The 6,188-nt window shown below is 41.0% G+C and overlaps 1 protein-coding gene and 1 long non-coding RNA gene across 2 annotated transcripts in view; one reads left to right on the top strand and one right to left on the bottom strand.

Moving 5' to 3' along the window:
* Positions 1 to 1,674, bottom strand: part of LOC123960239 — a 4,353-nt gene extending 2,679 nt beyond the window's left edge. The window contains exons 1-2 of the long non-coding RNA XR_006822487.1: positions 1,445 to 1,674; positions 918 to 1,338 (exon numbers count right to left, since the gene is read on the bottom strand). This is a non-coding gene — a long non-coding RNA (uncharacterized LOC123960239). The remainder of the gene's footprint in view (positions 1 to 917; positions 1,339 to 1,444) is intronic.
* The window catches only part of LOC123960366 (scavenger receptor cysteine-rich type 1 protein M130-like), an 86,706-nt gene that overhangs the window by 37,857 nt on the left and 42,661 nt on the right, over positions 1 to 6,188 (top strand). The window lies entirely within an intron of this gene.

Genomic DNA, 6,188 nt, shown 5'->3' with positions numbered 1-6,188 from the left:
AAACTGGTTAAAACTCTCTTGTTGCTGGTGAGGAACCTCTGAGTAAGAGGCCACGGGGGTAATAGAGGCTCTGATTGACACCACCTTATTGGTAAAATAAGATAAAAACAGTTCACAGTCATTATTACTTTGAGCTGAGGCACAAGGAGGGGTTGGGTTTACCAGCTGATCCACAGTCTTAAACAGAAACCTGGGATTGTGTTTATGTGTAGTAATGAGTTCAGAAAAATAGTGTGTTCTCGCATCCTTAACCATGTTATTGTAGTTAATTAATAAATCCTTCAGACTGAGGTAATGGACTTGGAGACTGGATTTTTTCCATCTGCGCTCTGCTTTTCTGCATTCCCTTTTTAGGCTGCGAATGCTGTCATTTATCCAGGGTTGCTTACTAGCTTTAGACGTAGGCCTAACCTTTAGAGGAGCAGGAATATTTAGTGACGACAAGCAGATATGATTGAAGTGATCGACCAGATTGTTGGTGTTGGAATCAGACAGGTGTTGGCTTTGGCTCTGAAAGAATGCGCAAAACGTGAGTAACAGGCGAATCGCAGCTAAAAACAATACATCTGTGGTCAGATATGGTCATGTCCACTAATTCCACAGAGGAAATGCTGACACCCAGGGTAAAAACCAAGTAGTGACATTTATTTTATTTAATACTTTTTCTACTGTTGTCATGTATATTTGTTGTCTATTGTGGAAAGCACTTTGGTCAACTAGTGTTGTGGTGTTTTTAAATGTGCGATATAAATAAACTTGAACTTGGGGAGGTCCCACCAAGTGGATCCAGTCCCTCCTTTTACAGTCTGTCATCGCTCTGCTCCATGTTTGTTACCCGTGTCAGACCTGTGACATCACTTCCTTCTTCAGGGGCCATTTTGTTGATGTGACCTTTCATCATCTGTGTGTTTACAGACCTGCTGCTTCAGCCCAACATCTCTGCGTCCTCCTCCGTGGACGGGGTCTCCGAGGCCCAGCAGCAGGGCTTTCAGGTGTCCAGGGGCTCCACCTTCACCATCAGCTGCTCCATCCAGCCACAGTACCCAGGAGGCTCCTTCCAGCTCGCCTTCACCTCCTCCATCACATCACACAACTACACCCAGCCAGCTGTCAATCACTCTGCCCACTTCCTGTTTCCTGCCGCAGAGCCCGCCCACCAAGGAAGCTACAGCTGTGTTTATCGCGTCCATGTTTTTTCTCAAGACTTCTCCTCTGAGAGCCGTCGGCTGTCTCTCACTGTCTCAGGTAAGCTGAAGCAGAGCAGCTGAAACGTCACACTGACTGTTTCCATGCAGCTTTGGAAAAGATGATCTGTAGCAGCTCTTGGCATCAATGAAACTAAAAACAAACAAAGCCACAATAAGCCTTAAAAATATATGCATTAACAACAACACATCTTTAAAACTACTAACGTTCCCCTTTACTAATCAAAATACACACGTACCTCGCTCAGTTTACCAGGTCTGTCCGGCAGCCGACTGACCACCAGGTGGTGATCAGCTGACAGCTCTGTTCCTCTTTCCCCAAGTGTCCAATACGGCCTCAGGTCTGATGATACGATCACAAAGTTGATCCTCGACCTTTGGCCTCAGTTGTTTTGGTACCATGGCCGTCCGAACTGACTGACAATGATCAGCTGACAGTTTCCAAGGTGGTCGGTATTATGTATTTGATTTTAGCCTGCAGGAAATTAACAAAAAAATTAACTAAGCAAAGTAGGAGTCGTGTGTAGTTTGTGGATCTGCCCTTGTTTGCTTGATAACATTCAATTTAGACTGATTGTTGTTTTACACAGCTTCATCACCAAACTCAGTCACTGTAACTTATGTGACCTACGTAAGTTACAGTAAAGCAACATAACAGTGCAGGACAACACACAGTAGAAGACTTGCTAACTAATGTACCCACTCAGTACAGTAACGTTACTTACTATGGTCTAGATGTAGATGGAGTGATGCACTAACTCCATGTGTCATGTCATGTCTCTCCAGGCCAGCAGGGGGCAGAAGACTGAGCTGGGTTATCATACCCAGGTTGATTGTGCAGCTGAAGGAGGGCCGACTGAAGAGGAAGGAGCTCAGGGAGCAGAGTAGGACCTCCAAGGAGCTCATCTCAGCTGCCACACAACCCCAGCTGGAATTATTAGATTACATTAGAAACTTTATTTTTATTACTCTCAACATGAAAAGAGCAAAACCAACAGCGTGTTAGTCTTTTCAGACTTCCTGTCTGTGGCTCTCAGCTCTCACTGGATCCTTACTCAAGACGTCAATCTTTAAAGCGTCCTCACAAATTTCATCACAAGTTTCATCTTAAAACTAGCAAGCAGACAAAGTCAAAGGAGCCAGCAAAAGTTAGACAGAATTTCTAACCAGCATACCTTATTTTAAGTCCAGCATGCATCATGTGAAGTCAGTGCTGTGCAGCTCCACATGAAGTCAAGCGCACTTAAAAATCTGTTTCATCTGACTTCTTTTAGCACCCCCTTGTGGTTGACCTTGGTCATTTTCTGTTGAGAGAATTTCCTCCTCCAGGACTTGAAAACATTTGTTCCTTCAATGGTTTGGCAACAGGAGAACATTTTGCTCAAATCTATCAGAATTATACAAATGGGAGCAAAAACACATTTTTGTACTTCATTTAGTGTATTTCATCATCATTTTGCTTAATTTCTTCTAAAAAAGGAGTTGACTAAATTTTTAGGTATACACTTGCGAAGTTCTGGAGCCCTTCTGTTTTTGTTCAGATTATTCTTCTTTCTTTTTTTTTTTCTCTGCTAAAAGTATTTGGGCAGCAAAAACTGCTGGACAAAAACTCACCAAAATGGGCAGGTGGGTTGCAAATTCAACCCACTGCTCAGGCAAAAGACAATTGTACTCCCAGACCTCATGGTGGCGCTATAACAATCAACTTTACATTTTGCAATTATTTTAAACGGCTTTGTTTAGATTCGAACTTTTTTTATCATTTTAATTTCTGCATCTTTGCTTCAATGGTTTTCTGCTCTAAGAATTTTAAATTATAAGACTTTTAGCAGAACAGATCTGAAAATTACCAGAAACTGTCTGTAATTACAAGAAAAGGTTAGGATGGTTATCGTCGTCGCTCTGTAAGAAGACATGATGGTGCTAGCCGGTTTAATTTTGTTTTGATGTCAATAAAAATCCTGTACGAAACTTCAATGTCTGATCATGTACCTTTTGTTATGTTGCTTGATGTCGATAGTCTTTCTGAGATGACTAACGAGGGTAATAGTGCCTGCAAGGCTAAACCGGATTGGACCAAGCTCACAAAGGACGTGTTTTGTTATCCTGTAGAAAAACAGATGTTCTTAGTGGTGTATATTGTATAAAAAGTACAATTATCTGTTACGTAAATTGTAATGACAATGCTCATTGTGAAGCTCTCTGTATGATTGTACTGTGGGAGCTGTTCATGGGGCAAGTAGACTATACTTTACTTACTCTGATAAGGCACATAACATCAAGCCAGGTTGGAAAAGGTTTGTTGCTTCACATAATGCAAAAGCTAAGGAGGCATTTAAGGCTTGAGTTCTGGCTGGTAGACCCAGATCACCAACCCTAGGAATAAATATGCAGTTCGTTATGTTTGCAAACACAAACAAGTCATGAGAGCGGACTCTATGGCTGAAAAGCTACTTTGTAATAATACTAATTAATCAAGATTCAAGTTGCCGACTATTTAAAAACAATATATTCTTTCTGCGGTTCATCAACAGTGATAAATTATCTGAATTTCCCGCGAGGTGCGGACAACTAGGCACAACACCAGTGAAGCTGGAGCACCGTCTCTTCAGCATGTTTTCTTCTTCTGCCACTACACACATAGACGCTACGCCTATACATGCGCACTGATGACCCAGGGTTAGGGTTACAATTTTGAATTTATTTAAAACATTTATTGAAAGTTTTTTCTTTTTACATGTTTATTTACAGAATTAAACGTTGAAATGTATATTGTAACAGGCTGTTTATTAACTTATTGAGAGAAAACTGGTAGTTCTATGTAAAATCAGATGTTGAGCACCCCCATATCGCCAAAATGGCGTGATCGTTGTTTCACTGTGACGCTTCGACTGTGAGATTGACAGTCGAATCAGGCTCCTCCCATCCATACCATTGACTTTTGGAAAGAGAGAGCCTGAATAAGGCCAATGCTCTGTCACCATGATGTGTAGAGGGAGTTTCTGGAGCAAATACTATAGCGGAGTGGTGGAGGCAACACCACTCAGCTCTATTTAACTATGTTAAAAGTGATCCCTCTAAAGTGGGTAATACTGCCAACAGGGACACAATGGGAATCACAGCCAATGAGGTCCATCAAAAAACATCTCATCTATAGCTTTACAGTTGCACCAACAACAAATAAATTAATCAATGACAATTTTCCATCCATCCATCGTCAACCGCTTATCCTGCGTACAGGGTCGCGGGGGGCTGGAGCCAATCCCAGCAGACATCGGGCGCAAGGCGGGGTACACCCTGGACAGGTCGCCAGTCCATCGCAGGTCAATGACAATTTTTTGTAAGTAAAAAATTATTATACTTTCTTTTCATATTTTTCAGTGTTTACAACCAGCAGAAAGTTAGCAGAATTATTTTGAAGTAAGTCGCTTTAGATAAAAAGTGTCAGCTAAATGTCGCCCACCAATATCTTCATGCCATGCATGTCCAGATTTTCTAAAGGTTTGTGTAATAAGGTGGTACTCAGAAATCTTGTGTTCCCAGAGATGATCATTTTATTTCCAATGGTCTGCAGTACACAGATAACTCAAACAAACAAAAGGATTCACCTTATAGCAACGCTAACAAAAGGCACGTGTTTGTGGCAGCACAGCCTCACCTCTTTCTCCTCTTTATACAGGGGGCCTTTCCAAAACTGCTTGCTCATCCCTCTCCCTACCTACTTCCACTCTGTTTGTGTGTTCATGCGGAGGGTCCGCCACATTGAGTGCTATCTGACACCAATGAGGGGGGAGTGGTGGTGGGTTGTTAAACCCTCCTATGCTGAGTGAGCGCTGGTGCTGCTTGTTGAAGATGTGTAACAGCCTTTGCTGCACGATGGGGGACACTTTCAAACCATGCCAGTAAATATGTAGGATTTTTAAATTCTGAAACTACACTAACATTTCTATTTCACTATTCACAGGTTAACACCAAAGTTAGGCTGTTTAATAAAAAAATGTTCTTGTCTGACAGACAATAGCCTACAACTGTTGTTTTTATTGAATCGTATTAATACGAAAATGAGCCTACATTAAACAACAGAATAGAACATGGCACAACTAGATACACAGGGGGATCACGTAACAAGCAACGAAGGCATTAAAGAAAAATAGTTAAGTCTTTATATATTTGAACTGTTTTCAATTCTTCAGACTTTATAATGCTTCAATGTAATGTTTGATTTCTTTTGAAGTGTTCTATTTGTGAATGTAGGCCTAATGTTTTTTAAAAAAGATAAACAGCTTCAAAAAGGCTTTTCTGTTAGAATGAAAATAAATTTTTTCATAAAAGAATGTAATATTTCTTTTTCGGATATATCTAAAGTATAATGTTCAAAATCTAACCAAAATAATTTGGTTCATGAACAAACACAAAATGAATGCTTTCAGTTTTCCTCAACATCAGTCCTGAATGTTAATACAGCTGCTGGTTATTTGTTATAGAGCAGTGAGTGCAGCAGCAACATCAGATCCTATTCACGCTGGAGGAGAGAGGAGTTTGTTCGAAGGTTGGCCGCTGTATTTAAACCCTACGGGGGTTAGGGAGCTCGATTTGGTCTGGAGGGTGACTCCAACCAGAAGCGGAAGTGATGAGGGTCTAGTTTGGGCAAGGCCCAGCAGGGACGTGCACAGGAATTTTGAAGGGCAGTTGCTCTGACCTGAAAAAAGCCCCCCCCCCCCCCCCCCCCCCCCCCCCCCAAAAAAAAAAACAAACAAAAAAACATGGGCTATATGAAGGACTGAGAAAAAAACATTTTTTTATTAAAAAATATACAAAAAGTAAAAACACTTAAATACAGCACTCAATAACCTAAACTACTATTAATAACAAAACAGAAAAACATGACTCGAGTCATGAAAATACCTACATCAATATCCTATCAACTCACTGATAGGTTGCTCCACATTTGGATAATAAACATGCAAAGCTTCAGAGGAGAAG

This window comes from Micropterus dolomieu, linkage group LG21, assembly GCF_021292245.1.
Source record: "Micropterus dolomieu isolate WLL.071019.BEF.003 ecotype Adirondacks linkage group LG21, ASM2129224v1, whole genome shotgun sequence".
Taxonomy (NCBI): Eukaryota; Metazoa; Chordata; class Actinopteri; order Centrarchiformes; family Centrarchidae; genus Micropterus; species Micropterus dolomieu.
The sequence above is the reverse complement of the archived record's forward strand: the minus strand, read 5'-3'. Positions and strand labels throughout refer to the sequence as shown.